Raw genomic sequence first — 15227 nt, forward strand, 5'->3', positions numbered from 1 at the left:
GAGAGAAGGTTGAAAGAACTAAGCAGCACTCAGCATTTGATTTGGTATCATGAGCAGAGAGGAAAGCAGGTTTAATTTTGACAATGGAATGAGATAGTAAGTCTTCATGAACAGTGTAATGTTATTAAGAGGGCCCTTCCAGAATAGGACTCCATTGTGAGGTCCTTTAAGGAGAGCATGTAGATTGTGAATGAGATGCATTGACAGATGTGGCTGGATTGGGAGTTTAGAGCTAGATAGTGGAGAGACTTGAATGACTTGAGGTTCTTTAAAAGCCATATGGCACATTCAAAGAAGGTAATCAAAGAAAGTTCAATGTGAGATATTTACAGTGGTGTGAGCAGGATTAAGGAAAATTCAGATAGTGAAATACTCTATGACTAGCAACAGCAGGGAGTTCTTATCACCCTAGAGGAGACTGGGAATAGAGGGGTTCAGAAACTTAAAGGAAAAGTGATAGTTATAGTTGTAGGACTGAGTCACCCAGAATGAGTTATGGTCTTAAGGGAAAGCAGTCAATAGCAACCAAGAAGGATACAGTCCACCAGAGAGGAAAGCAAAAAAAAAAAAAAAACAAAAGTGCCTGGGTGGCTCAGTCAGTTAAGCACCCAACTTTGGCTCAGGCCATGATCTCACAGTCTGTAGGTTCAAGCCCCACATCAGGCTCTGTGTTGACAGCTCAGAGCCTGGAGCCTGCTTTGGATTCTGTGCCTCTCTCTCTCTCTGCCCCTTCCCCATTTGTGCACGCACTCTCTCATGCGCGCATGCACTCTCTCTCTCTCAAAAATGAATAAACATTAAAGAAGAAGAAGAAGAAGAAGAAGAAGAAGAAGAAAAATGAACAAATAGCTTTCTCTCTCTCTTCCAAAGGGCAAAACCAACCAGAAGCCAGAAAGCAAGGGAGCCCACTGATCCAGGCAACAAACATCAGCCCCAATGACACAGAACAGGGGTGGAAAAGGATGGAGAGTGGATGTAGAGAGGCAAACAGAAAAGATCCAGCAAAGCCTAATCATCTTTGATAAGAAATTTGGACAAAGGGCTTAACCTTTTTGGTTAAAAAGTTGGTAATAACTGTATGTGAGTAGGACTGTAATATTCCCATTTCAGATTATGAGCTACATGAAAACAAGAACTGTGTCTTCATCATTATTTTATCCTCTGCATCTAGCACAGGCAAGATACAGGTTGTAACATGAAAATAGAAGTGTCTACAATCAAATTAGATTGATGTGGCCAAGCCTCAAATGCCACAAAGAATTTTTGATTATGGTCTTTGGAAATCCACCCTTGTCCCCTCAACAGGAAGAGCAGTAGATGGATGTCAAAATGCATGGTGTGTAACTTTTGAGATCTCTACAATTTTAGTGCAGGAACCAAATCTTAAATGAGTCATCTACTGCAAAAGGAAACCTGAACATAATTCATTGGGCTCTCGGGCCACCAAAACTTTAAAATCTATTATATGGCTTGCTGAGTGTAGGACAGGCCCATAGAAAGAGGATTAGGCCCAACACACTGGCTTCTTCTCCCTGCAAAGAGCTGGTGATACAGGCCACTTTTCCCTGGGAATGAGGAGGGAAGAATCAGGGTAGCAGCCTTGCAGCACAAAGAGGCCTGGGCTTATCATGAGCAGACCTGGTTTCAAGAGTCAGGCATGCTGAGTATGACTAACACAACTAGCAGTAATTCTCTGGATTACATTGAGCCTGAGCTGTCCATAGGTCAGGTGAAGATATTTCCTATACCCCACCATGTGTAAATGAAACTCCATGTGGAAAAGTGGCTTATATATAAACTAAAACACAGTACACAAGTAAAAGCTGTTATTTTGGCCATTTCTTCCTGACATTCAACAATTGTTTGGCCCACAAAGTAAATGCTAGCTTCTGAAAATGGATCCTATACAACTCTCCTTTCTCCAATAAGAAGAGGGTAAAACTGACCAATTTGGGGGTTAGGAGGTTATTTTCAGACACTTCTTTTGTGAATTTTACAGCACATAAGGAAGAGTAACCACATTTTTAAATTCATTACATTTATTTATTTTATCTCAAAGGAAGCCTGGAAGAGCTTTTGTTTGTTGATTTATGTAGGATACCATGTCAAGCTTTGTAAATTTTCCATCACATGCACACAGACACTGGATATCTACCTTTTAAGCTGTTATGAATCTCTACAATATGTTGGGACTCAACATCCTGTACTAAGATTCTCAGGACACCTCAACGTTGGAGGTGGGTAATAAAAACTTACTATCATGGGTGCCTGAGTGGCTCGGTCAGTTAAGCATCTGATCTCAGCTCAAGTCTTGATCTCAGGGTTGTGAGTTCAGGTCCCATGTTGGGCTCTGCACTGAGCATGCAGCCTACTTAAAATAAAAAATAAAAAATTTAGCTGTGGAAGATCATTACACTATAGAAAGTTTAAGTATGCTGAATGATAAGGTAAACTACAATATTAAAGTGCAGAAAGCTCTTTGTCAGAAATCTTCAATCGTCTTAAATTCTCTCCCTTTCATATACTTCCACCATCACCCTGTCCTTAGCAGTTAACCTTTGATAATGGCCAAATCTGTTGGACTTGCTCTCTGCTTATATCTGTCTTTAAGAGGCAGCATAATGGATTGCTGGTGGGAATGTAAACTGGTGCAGCCACTCTGGAAAACAGTATGGAGATTCCTCAAAAAATTAAAAATAGAACTGCCCTACAACCCAACAATTACACTACTAGATATTTATCCAAGGGATACAGGTATGCTATTTCAAAGGGACACATGCACCCCAATGTTTATAGCAGCACTATCAACAATAGGAAAAGTATGGAAAGAACCCAAATGCCCATCGATGGATGAATGGATAAGGAAGATGTGATGTATACATACATACATACATACATACATATATATATATAATGGAATATTACTCAACAATCAAAAATGATGAAATCTTGCCATTTGCAACTATGTGGATGGAATTAGAGAGAATCACCATGCTAAGCAAAATTAGTCAGAGAAAGATAACTATCATATGACTTCACTCATATGAGGACTTTAAGATACAAAACAGATGAACATAAGAGAAGGGAAGTAAAAATAATATAAAAACAAGAAGGGGACAAAAACATAAGAGATTCTTAAATATGGAGAACAAATGGAGGTTACTGGAGGGGTTGTGGGTGGGGGAATGGGCTAAATGGGTAAGAGGCCTTGAGGAATCTACTCTTGAAATCATTGTTGCACTATATGCTAATTTTGATGTAAATTTTTAAAAATTAATTTAAAAAAAACAGTAGCATAATGGAGCACCTGAGTGGCTCAGCTGGTTAAGTGTCCAACTCTTGATTTCAGCTCAGGTCATGATCCCAGGGTTATGGGATCAAGCCCTGCATCAGGCTCAATGCTGGGCATACAGCCTACTTAGGATTCTCTCTCTCTCTCTCTCTCTCTCTCAGTCTCTCTCTGTCTTTCCCCTGCCTCCCTCCCCCTGACCCTTTCCCCAGCTCATGCACTGTCTCTCTAAAATAAAAAAGTAATGATAATAAAAAATGAAACAGCATAATGTCCTAATATCATGCTCCCTGGTATCAGATTGCCAAGGGTTCAAGTCCTAGCTCTGCCATTACAAGTTGCATGACCACTGGGAAAATGTATGTAATCTCTGTATGCCTCAGCTTCCTCATGTACAAAATGGGAATAATAATGAAATGGCTTAAAAGCGTAAAGTTGAACAACAATCAAAACGACTCCATTAATGCTTCAGCGAAGCTCTATTTTAAGGTCACCTCTTTCCGGTAAACCTCCTCTCTTCCTCTCTTAGCCTTTGTTTCAGGAAACTGGTAGGACCCTAAAGACAAGACAGAGGAGGTTGGTAGCACATATAAATTCCTGTCAAAACTGGCTAGATCCTGTATTTCCCTATAAACCCACAGCCCTTTCCTTTGGGCAGGCTTGCAGTGTTTTGAAGACCATAGCCTGCTGAAGCCTCCTTTGCCTGGGAAAGCAATAAAGCTATTGTTCCTCTTTATCCCAAATTTGGCATATTTTGGCTGAAGCACAGAGGTCAATTTTTCAACAACAGTATCAACCTCATAGGGTGTTATAATGCCTGGCCCATGGCTATACTTTAATTAAAAAATTGCTTGTGATTTCAGAAAACAAATCTCTTTGGCAGTTTTCTGGATTTCTGTGGACATTTCATTTCTAAATAAGAACTTGGAAACCTTTCTAATCAACTGTTTGATGCAAAGTTCTCCAGATAATGTTGCTTTCAACATCTAATGTTGCTTCTAAATCTGTTCGTGGATTTTATCGACCACCATGGAAAATTCTCTCACCAAATCCACCAACAACTCTGTTGAAAGACTTACGCTCAGGTGCCAGTACCTCTGCAATAGGAAATTGGGTCACTAACCATTTCAGGTGTATGGGAAATTCACTGAACTTCCTTGAATTTGAATGTTCCCAAATTAGGGTTTGGAAATACAACTATTAACATTTTCAGGGACTAGGACATGCATAAAGGAGCTCAGAGAATACAGGGGTTTTTTAATTCCTTCCTAAAAGGTCTGGAAGACACCTCTATATAGCCTAGCTCCTCTGAGTAGAATCATTAATTCTGCCTTATTACATGCCCAGGAGATTCTCTGCTTACATTTCAAAAAGAAATCATATAGGATGGACAGAAGGATGAGGAGAATGGCCTCTGATAGCACTTTTATTTCAGAGCTCTCATATTCAATAAGTAATGAGAAATCACTGATGAGGTATATATTATGATGCCCCTCTCTGGGGATCACTACAAATTAAAAGGCTAGAGAAGATACCAAGAAAACTGGAGCAGCCTTTAGTGACAGAAGCACTAATGTGGAAGGATGCTGAAGCCCAAGGCTGAGGTTATCTGCTTGTGTAGGGGGACAGCATGAAGACGCCACCACAGACTGCTGTTCCTGAGAAGCTCTAGTCCCCTTAGAAGCATTCATGGCACAGTAGGGAAGAACAGTCAACAGAGACTCAGAAGACCAGGATTTGAGGCCAGTCTGATAAATTCAAATAACAGGAAAAGCATCTGTCAGAAATTTGGAGTATAAAAAACATGGATATACAGACTCAGGTATGAAGGTTATATATCTGCTTAGCTTACAAATGTACCTAAGTATCTATGATCTCTGCTGGTTCAGCTTTACACAGAGGAATGTATGATATTGATCTTCCCATTTCTTAATACAGGTGAGAGAGGCACAGAGATGGAGCAAAATAGAGGCTGACAAATTCCCAGGTTTGGGGGATTGGGATATAGACCTCTTTGGAGGACCATTATCCCATCACACCAGTAGTGCATTTGGGGGTGGAGGGGGGCATTAATGGCCTTTCACGGAAAATGGCAGAGGACCACCCAGTGGGCTTCCTGCTGCAAGTCAGGCTCCAGGGAGGAAATGACTGTCCTGTATAAGGGGCCCCTCCATCCCCACAGTGAAGACACGCAGAACCCTACTCATAGCCAGGAACACCACAGCAAAATAGAAGGATTCCGAGAGAGTGAGGTCTCAGAGATGATAAATTAGGCAACTAGCCTTAGGAACACACATTAAGCTAAGTGTCCACAGGAGCTAACTAACTTAAAGACCATCTCCAAGGAAATGACATTAGATAAGAGAATCTAGTAATATAAGCCAGCCCATAATGGGCTAAATAGAAGATTATTCCCTTGGCCACACTGTGTTGGTATTATCATCTATTACCCGAGTCAACAGAAACTATAAAGTGATATCAAATCAATGATCTCCTGTAGGGTCATTACGGCGTCAGAATCCAATACCTAATATATAATAGATGTTCAATAAGCATACAAAAAATATTGAATGAATCCGTGAATGCTATTCTGGAGACTTCTCTCTCATAATTATACAAGTGATTATAATATTTTACTTTATATGTGATATTTTAAAACTTCTAAAAATAAGAACTTGATTTTTAATGAAGATCAGTGGCCACTGTGAAGAACCCATATGCTATATAGGTCAATAAAGTTATATGTTCACATCATGGGATAATGCATATATGTGTCTGGGTGTGTGTATATAAATATGTTTTCATAGTGTCATTATGAGGAACCAAGGAATGTCTCAATCCTGCCCTGATCCTTAATAAGTGGCTAATGTGTTTGCATATAGAGCAGAAGTTTTAAAATCAGATACCTAGAGAGGGTAGACAAGCAACAAATGCAGAACTCAGGCAGGATGGAAAGCAAAGTTGTTAAGTGTTTTAGAACAAGGCCTGCAGTGGTACTGACGTCACAAGTCCTTGCTGAAAGGACCTGTAACTGTTTAAAATGCTCTGCTAACCAACCAAACTATCCAACAGAATACCTCCAGGGACTCTATAAACAATACTGTAGTTTCCTTACCCAGATCAGGAGGAGACTGTTGTCTGGGGTCCTCCCCAAAAAGTCTGTAATTCCAAAAAGTAAAGAGTTCCTTCCAAGTGGAAGCCAGCAGAGTTACAAGGGAAGCTGTAAGACAGGTGATTAATTCCTTCAAAAGCAGTAAGCCGACAAATCTAGGAGAAAACAATCTGCATTGCCTAATGGCCCACTGCAAAAATGGTAGTGATCTATTATAGGGGAGTAGAAGTGGAAAGTAATGAAACTTGTTTTAATTATGACAATATAATTTCTACAAGGTAATAAAGACCATCAGATAAAACAATTATTGAGGTGTAGTGCATGTATGCATGCACATACACAGTATCATTAATTTATTTAATGATACAGCAATAAGAATTACACCTTTGTTTTTGGAGGCGAGAGACATTAAGGATTTTTTTCCCTGTAATTTTGCAATTCAGGATATTTACAGTCTAGGCTCTACATTTCAGATTTTAAATCATGGTCAGAGCACCTGGATTGGCTCAGTCAGTTGAGCTTCTAGACTCTTGATTTTGGCTCAGGTCATGATCTCATGGTTTGAGGGATCCAGCCCCACAAACAGTGCAGAGCCTTCTTGGAATTCTCTCTCTCCTCTCTTTGCCCCTCCCATATGCATGCATGCATTCTGTGTCTCTAAATAAATAAATAAATAAATAAATAAATAAACTTTTTAAAAATGTTTAAATCATGGTCAATGTTTCTGTAAGTTTTTTTACACCATATAAACCATAAAATAAGATACTATTTTGGAAAATATGCAACTAAAGGTCAAAATCTCTGTGGTCTGTGTATCTAATGAAAGAAGCTAGCTGTTGGCTTTTATTAATTCTAATTTGTCTCCCATATCATTCATTCATTTACACTTAATTTTTGAGCTCCTAGTCTGCTTAAAGAATTGAATTAGACCAAAAGGTTGATTTGCTTTCTATTACCAATGTTTCCCACTGTGTCTTTTCATCAGAGCAAATTGGACTATAGAAAAACTGACACAACTTTTCATAAACATCTGATCTTTCAATGATGCAGATCAGTTTCCAAAAGACTCTCCTTTAGGGTACAGTGCAGTGTCTTCACGTCATTTGTATCTACAGAGACCTGGGGACTGTCTGTTGTTTTTCCTATGACAAAATAGCAAAGCTTTAAATAGGAAAGTTCTACACCTAAGACCCCATTTCATAATACAGTGTCTAACAGACTCAGCCTTTGATGTGCCACTACGCGATGCACATAGCTATGTACAAAGTACAGCATTTGTAAAATGTTCTGATTATTATATTTTTAAGTTTTCCACCAGTAACCACTCATGACCCACCTGATCTACAAAAAAAATGGCTTATCTTGAAAGAAAACAAAAGCAAAAACCACAGCTAAACCAAGAGCCCGGACTAGTGTGTTAGAAGAGGCAGTTTCAAGACTTAAGTTTAAACACACACACACACACACACACACACACACACACACACACACACAGAGAAACAATTAATACATCCGAGAATTCTGCCAGGGTTTTGTAGCATTACAGGGTTTCTCAGCTATAAAGAAACATATTGAATGTTTAGAGCACAGCCCATTCTTCACTGCTTCAGTTGTTTCCTTTTGTTTACAAGTCCCTGCCATCCTTCTTTGTGAATTGAATGCTAAACTATCTCTGGAGAGATGTTATATTGCTTACAGAATGCTTCAGCAGATGGTGCTTCCTGTTGCAACAGAAGGCTGTGATTATACCTGAACTCTTCAAGAACTCTAACACCGAGAAACAAGATAAATGAAAGTCTTGAAAAGTTGTATCTCTTCCCTCACTAGCTAGTTAGAGTCTCACCCACCCACTGGCCCCATTCTGTCACTTCACCAAATAGAAGCAACTGCCCCCNACCCCTGTTCTAAAATGGCGTACACATCCCATCAAGCAGAGTGTGTTTGCGAATTCTTGAGAGTATTGCTCATTCGGATGCCTGGTCACTGTGCATTCGGATATTTGAACGGCCCATTATAAACAATGAAGAAAAGAGAATAGGTCTTCATCAGGAAGTGTCTATAAAAATAAATTGAAATACTGAGAAGGACACCTGGTGCCAAAAGTTCAGGGGTACAGAGAAATTTATCTCCACACATTTGGAGAGAAATTGTCCTTTTCAAAAGACTCTTACGTGCACCCTTTGTGGCACTGCCATCATCTTTGAAGCTGAACAGCACTTCTTGGTGAGTCTCAAGGACCTGCCACTTTATCCCTGAAGCTCTTTTCTATTTTTCTCTTCCTAAATGTCTTTCATGCATTTCTTCCCATGATTAGTTTAGTTCACTGTCCAAAGCAAAGGGTAATTCCTAATTTATCCTGTTCTCCCTCTGTATGCAAAGGGAAAATGTAACAATATAATAGAAGAGGAAAAAACCCTCAAACACATACACACATAGTTACTTCATAAACATAAATCAGAAGAAGGCAGCGCTCCTCTTTGGAACCCTCCTCTCACACAGCATGCTCAAGCATCAAGCCTTTTCTGTGTGTCCCCCCTGAACCCCAGTCTAGCCTTCCACCATCCCAGCAATCAACCAATGAGCCCAAAACCCTTCCCCTACTTTCACACTTATTCTTGGGGCTCTGTCCTCTCATAGAACAAGGAACGACAAAGACTCAGGCAATTAGTAGCTAAAGTGAAACCCAACCTTTCAATGAAATCCATAACATGGAATTTCAGAGATGAAGATGACTGAACAATCATCTAATTCAAATTCCTCATTTTAGAGATGAAACAAAACCCAAAACTTCTATTGGTCTGCCCAAAGCCACAGATGGAGCCAGGACAGTCCTAGAACTTGAATCTATAATTAAGTCTATTATTAAACATAGTATCAGCCCCAGTCCTAACTATGCAAATCTTATAAACACTCAAATCAGTAAAACATTAAACATTTCAATTTATCTATGGATTTGGCTACCTCAGTATGTCTAGCCACAATCTAATGTGCAGGTACTTAAAAAATCAACTGGCAGGCATTACTGAGTGATTTTACTACCAGCTGTGCATCCATGGTCACTGTCAAGGTGGCACTGAGGATACAGTGACAACAGTTACTTATTATTTATTTTAACACAGAATAACAACTTTTATTAATGTTTATGTATATTTCTAGTATATATGTATATAGTATATATGTGTATTTCTAGACTTTCTGCAAAATTAGGATTGTACTATATCTTTATTTTTCCTCTTTTAGCATTCTATTATGAGCATTGCCACATCTCAAAATTTTACCCAGCTTTACTGAGGTATAATTGACCAAGAATTGTACATACTTAAGGAATCTAACATTACCATTTGATATACATATACATTGTGAAACGATTACCACAATCAAGCTAATTAACACAGCCAACACCTCACATAGTTACCTTTCTGTGTGTGTGGTGAGAACACCTACAATCTCTTCTCTTCGCAAATTTCAAGTACACAATACAGCATTATTAACTATAATCCTCATGCTATACATTAGATTCCCCGGAATTTATTTATCTTATAAGTGAAAGTTTACATCCTTTGACTATCATCTCTCCATTTCCCTCACCCCCTGCCCCAGGCAACCGCCATTCTACTTTGTTTCTATGAGTCAAATTTTTTAGATTCCACATACAAGTGATGTCATAGAGTATTTATCTTCCTGTGTCTGGCTTATTCCACTTAGCATCATGTCCTTCAGGCTCATCCATGTCATTGCAAATTGCAGAATTTACTTCTTTTTAGAGGCTGAATAATATCCCTCTGTGTGTGTGTGTGTGTGTGTGTGTGTGTGTGTGTGTGTGTGCGCGCGCGCGCGCACCACATTTTCTTTGTGCATTCATCTGTCAATGAACACTAAGGTTCTTTTCCTACCTTGGCTATTACTATGAGTAATGCTGTAATGAACATGGGAGTGCAGATAACTCTTCAACATTATGATTTCATTTCCTTTGGATATATACCCAGAAGTAGAATTACTGTATCCTACAGTATTTCTATTTTTAAGTTTTTGAGGAACCTCCACCCTGCTTTGCATAATGGCTGTAGCAATTTATATCCCCACCAACAGTGCACAAAGGTTCCCCTTGGCCATATCCTCACAAGCACTTGTTATTTCTTGAATTTTACATAACAGCCAATCTGACAGGTATGAGGTGAGAGCTCAGTATGGCTTTGATTTGCATTTCCCTGATGATTAGTGAGGTTGAGCACCTTTTCATATTTCTGATGGCCGTTCACATGTATTCTTTGGAAAAATGTCTATTCAGTTTCTCTGCCCAGTTTTTAATTGGGTGATTTGGTTATTTTCTATAGAGTTGAATGAGTTTCTTAGCTAGTTTGGATATTAACCACTTATCAGATATAGTGATAATCAATTTAGATACTGTCACTGTCCTGGTGCAGCCTACATTCAAGTAAGAGAGAAAATCAATTAGAAAGCAAGCAAGATAATTACAGATAGTGGTAACTGGTACAAAGAAAGTAAAATTGTAGAAGGGTGGGGAATGGGGTAAAGGCAGCCCAGAGGCTGTTTTGGCTGGAGTATTCAGGGAAGCTTCCAGGATGGGGGAATCGTGGATCTGAGAGAATGACAAGCTGGAGCCACACACACAAAGATCTGGGCTGGGACAGGCCAAAGAGCCATTCAGTCATGGTCCTCCAAGTAGGCAGGAAACTCTGAAGCAAATGGTGCAAACCACCCACCCCAAGTCTCAACAATTTTCCACAGTTTTATATACAGAAGCTTTATTTAGAATGTGACAGACATCAACTTTCAACTTTCAGGGCCACCTCCATCCGCACCGTCCAACAGAAAGAAAATGTTCAGTGTATGTAAAATTTTCTAGTTGCCATATTAAAATTCCAAGGAATTAAGTGAAGCTGATATATAATATTTTATTTAATCTGATGTATCTAAGATATTAACATTTGACTACGTAATAGCATAAAAAATTATTGAGATGTTTTACGTTGTTTTTTTTTTTTTACGAAGTTTTCAAAATCCAGTGTGACTTTTATACTCATAACAAATCTCAGTTCAGAAGGACTCAATAGCCACCTGTCATTAGTGGCTACTGTGATGGACAGCACAGGTCTACAGAGTGTCTAAAAGTTACAGTGTTTCTTTAGAATATATTTCTTAATGAGAAAAAAGCCAAAATGTGTAATATCTATGGGTGTTTTATTTCATTTTTTTTGCTTCTCCCAATATATCCTGGCCATATGCTACCTCATGCTTTAATATTATACGGAGAATATTTAAGAATCACATCTTTTGTTACTTTGTTATGCAGAAATTTTGCCTCCTTTTTTTTGCCTCCTCCCCTTTATCAATTCTATCATCTGAATAAAGTAAAAAGCTTTACATTTTTACTACCCCACATTTTAAATCTATTTTTAGAATTGTACAGGCCCAGTGTATGCATGTTGTCAGGCAGATTCCATGCCATTAGAGACTGAGCCAATATAAAGGAAGTTTATTATAACAAAAGGCAACATGGCAGATGCGAGAGGCTAGGTTCATCCAACTTGGACACTACAGACCAAAAGGAATGTCTTTCTGGGCATGTTGGAAAAATGTATCCAAACTATAGCCGGCTGACTTCCTGCTGTCCCATGGTCCGCCTGGGCTGCTGACTGAATATAAAAACTCCAGAGTTGCACATTAATAAGAAAGGGCTCAAGTTAAACCATCTGTATTCATCCAACTGCACAATTCTAGAACAAGATACTCTGAAATATTCGTAGAATAAAGGAGAAAGGGTGTTGAAGAAGAGGGACAGAAGAAAGAAGCAGAAAGAAAAAGGAGGGAAAAGAAGGGATCTAAAAGGAGTTATAAATTAGGAAACAAATACATCTCTAACTTAATCCACAAAAAAACAAAACAAAACTGTGTTTACAGTATTGCCACCAGTCATCTCAGAACCACCTCTAAGCCCTGGATACTTAGAGACCCTGATCTGTCATTCTTTCCACTATTAACATTCTACATGGGGAGATAATAGCCTGTGAGTCCAAAAAGATGGCCCACCAGGAGCCTGTGCCTCCTTCCCACTTCTAAACCATGCTGTCCCTATCCAGAAATACAGAATTTCTTGCTGCTAAGACCTTCACTTGTCTGAGGGGCTTCCGGGGGCTTTTTCTTATGTCTCTACTTGTGGTGATGTCCTGGACAACATGAGGAATGGTTGAAGAGAAGCTGTTTGTGTGGAAGAATGTAAAGAGAGCTTGATAATTGCAGGCTGGGGTGCCCATCAGTAACACACAATACCTCTCAAGGTTTGGGAGGTTGTCAAAAGTCGGAAGGGCAGGGATCCTCTTGTTCTGGGACCCACAAATATTAGAGGTTGTGGCCTTTTCTATGCAAGGTAGTCAGTTCGATCACACGGTAATTCTACACTTCATACTGGTTGAAAATATGCTGGATTAGGCCCTCCTGTAATATTCTTCACAGTGGTGGTTGGGGGGCGGGGAGGGGGGCTCTTTCTTCCATTAACGGCACATTATAATTAGTGGTTGCCTACTTGGTTCTGCTTGGTTTTAACTTTAAAACGGGAAGAATGAGCACCCACATTCTTATTTCTTTATTCATTGTTAGTGCTATAGTTTATGCAGCAAGGGTGAACCAAGCCCAGAGGCATTTCTAGTTTGAGAGCCTGAAATCACAATCAAAGAGCTACCTGAAGTCTACACGGGTCCAATCACAGTAGCCATATAGTGCACAGTGCCACTCAGAATGGACCTGGAGGGGAAGAAAAGTCAGAAGTTTATGAGGCAAATCTGTAGAAACCACTTAAGAGATTCAAAAAGGGAAAGAGCTATCTGAATCAGACTGAGAAAGTTAAAGACCATTTTTACTTGGTAAGTTACTTTGGCTTTGGGGATACAAAGGTAATCAGGAAAAGATGGAGCCTTGGTGATTTAAGCATATGGAGTCCTGAGACATACATTCATTTTAGATTTCTTTTTCCCCCACAGTTTTGAAAAATTTATCCTCGCAATTGCTTTCTTGATGGAGACATGAATTATGCTTTCTGAATAGTGATGAGTACATTTAAAAGGTTCAGGGCTGAATGCATGAATACTCAGACAGTCGGCTTCTTCTTCCTAACTCATAATTCCAGCCTTCCCAACCATTAAAATCAAATGGGTAAGCTTGTAAGAATAGGTTTGCATAAAATATAGTCAAGACTTAAGTCCAATTTGGGTTAGGCCAGGTATATCACAAAATAGCATTATAAAAGAAAGGATCAAAGCAAAAGAGAAGCTCAAAATTATCTCAAGTTAATTAAGATCATTGGTTAGATTTTTTAAAAATAGGGCTGTTAGTCTCTAAAAACTAGCAGTTAATTTGATCTGCATGATATTCAGTATGATATAACTATTGTTCTGCTTTATTTCACTTATCTTTTCTCCCTTAAGCTTTATATGAAACAAAGAAAAACAAAAGTCAAAGAAAGTGAGAGATATCAATATTTTAAAAAATCAAACTAAGCTTTTAAACAAAGTTGATGTTCAATCCAAATCATCCTTACCTGTAAAAGACAATGAGTTCACCACATACTAACAACCTATGGGGGAAAAAGTGGAATGATCAACTGTAAATTGTCTCTTATTTTCTGTGGTGTGTGTGTGGTGTACATATCTCTATAATCACTTTTGTGTTTCCTTGTTTTCCTTCTCTGAGTAAACTCTTCAAGAAGGCAGGGACCCATCAATGCAATCAAAGGCATTATAAATTCTACTTCTTATCTTTGCACTAACATATTGTTTCCATTAATCACCAAGGGCCTCAACAATCTAACTAGACTTGAGTTCCATCTATACAAACACCAGGTAACTAAATGTGGACAAATGGGTATTATTGTATGAGTTAAATGACTGACTCTAGTCAGAAAGAAAAGAGAAGTACTTGATTTACAGAACAGGGACAGAATTAAGTAGGCATTACACACTTCATGGAGTTTATTTGGTTTCATTATGCAGTATCTACAGTTAGTCACACAGGGAGAAAGGAATAAAAGGAGTGTGAGTTAGGTGTTTAAATTTGTTCAAGTATTACAGTAATGAGTTCCACAATTTACCCAAAAAAAAGTACAGTAAAATACCACTCTAATAGCGCAGCAAGCTCCATTAGTCACTGTGGGAAAAGCAAAGTGCTTTAATTCCTTCCAAACTGTCAAGAAGACAAGGAGGGATGGAGTGGTTGAAAGCGCCTTTGTGAAGGATGTTACTTTTAATCCATCTAGAAATAAAGGTGGTGCTGGGCTGGGGGGCTGGGGATATAAAAAAGAATTCTTTGTACATCATGTTACCCCTTTACCAACTGGAACGCTGTGTTAGTTTCCTGTGGCTGCTAGAACAAATTACAACACATTTGGTGGCTTAAACCAAAATATATTATTTTCTGATAGTTCTGGAGGCCAGAAGTCCAAAGTCCTTTTCACTGGGTTGAAATTGAGGTGCAAGCTGAGCTATGCTCCCTCCAGAGGCTCCAGGGAAGAATCTGTCCATACCTCTTGTGGTTTCTGGGCACTGCTGATATTCTCTGGCTGGAGCTACACCACTTCTATTTCTACCTGTGTGGTCACACTACCTCCTCCTGTGTGTGTGTGTGTGTGTGTGTGTGTGTGTGTGTGTGTTCAAGTCATTTTGGCCTCTCTTATATGGACACATGTGATTGCATTTTAGGGCCCACCTAAGTAATATAGAACACTCTCTCATCTCAATATCCTTAACCTAATCACATCTGCAAAGATTTTCTTTTCTTTTCTTTTTTTTTTTTTTTTTTTTTTTTTTTTTTTTT

General features: G+C 38.9%; 1 long non-coding RNA gene across 3 annotated transcripts in view; it reads right to left on the bottom strand.

Annotated features, from left to right (window-relative positions):
- The window catches only part of LOC144219548 (uncharacterized), a 78510-nt gene extending 68535 nt beyond the window's left edge, over nucleotides 1–9975 (bottom strand). For 2 of the 3 annotated variants that reach the window (XR_013331444.1, XR_013331445.1), the window contains exons 1-2: nucleotides 9817–9975; nucleotides 6405–6509 (exon numbers count right to left, since the gene is read on the bottom strand). This is a non-coding gene — a long non-coding RNA (uncharacterized LOC144219548). Of the gene's footprint in view, nucleotides 1–4978; nucleotides 5038–6404; nucleotides 6510–9816 lie in introns of those variants that run through there. The other variant, XR_013331446.1, reaches the window with a different exon arrangement.
- Nucleotides 9976–15227: the final 5252 nt, after the last annotated feature.

Source organism: Crocuta crocuta, unplaced genomic scaffold (genome assembly GCF_008692635.1).
Source record: "Crocuta crocuta isolate KB4526 unplaced genomic scaffold, BGI_CrCroc_1.0 scaffold99, whole genome shotgun sequence".
Classification (NCBI taxonomy): Eukaryota; Metazoa; Chordata; class Mammalia; order Carnivora; family Hyaenidae; genus Crocuta; species Crocuta crocuta.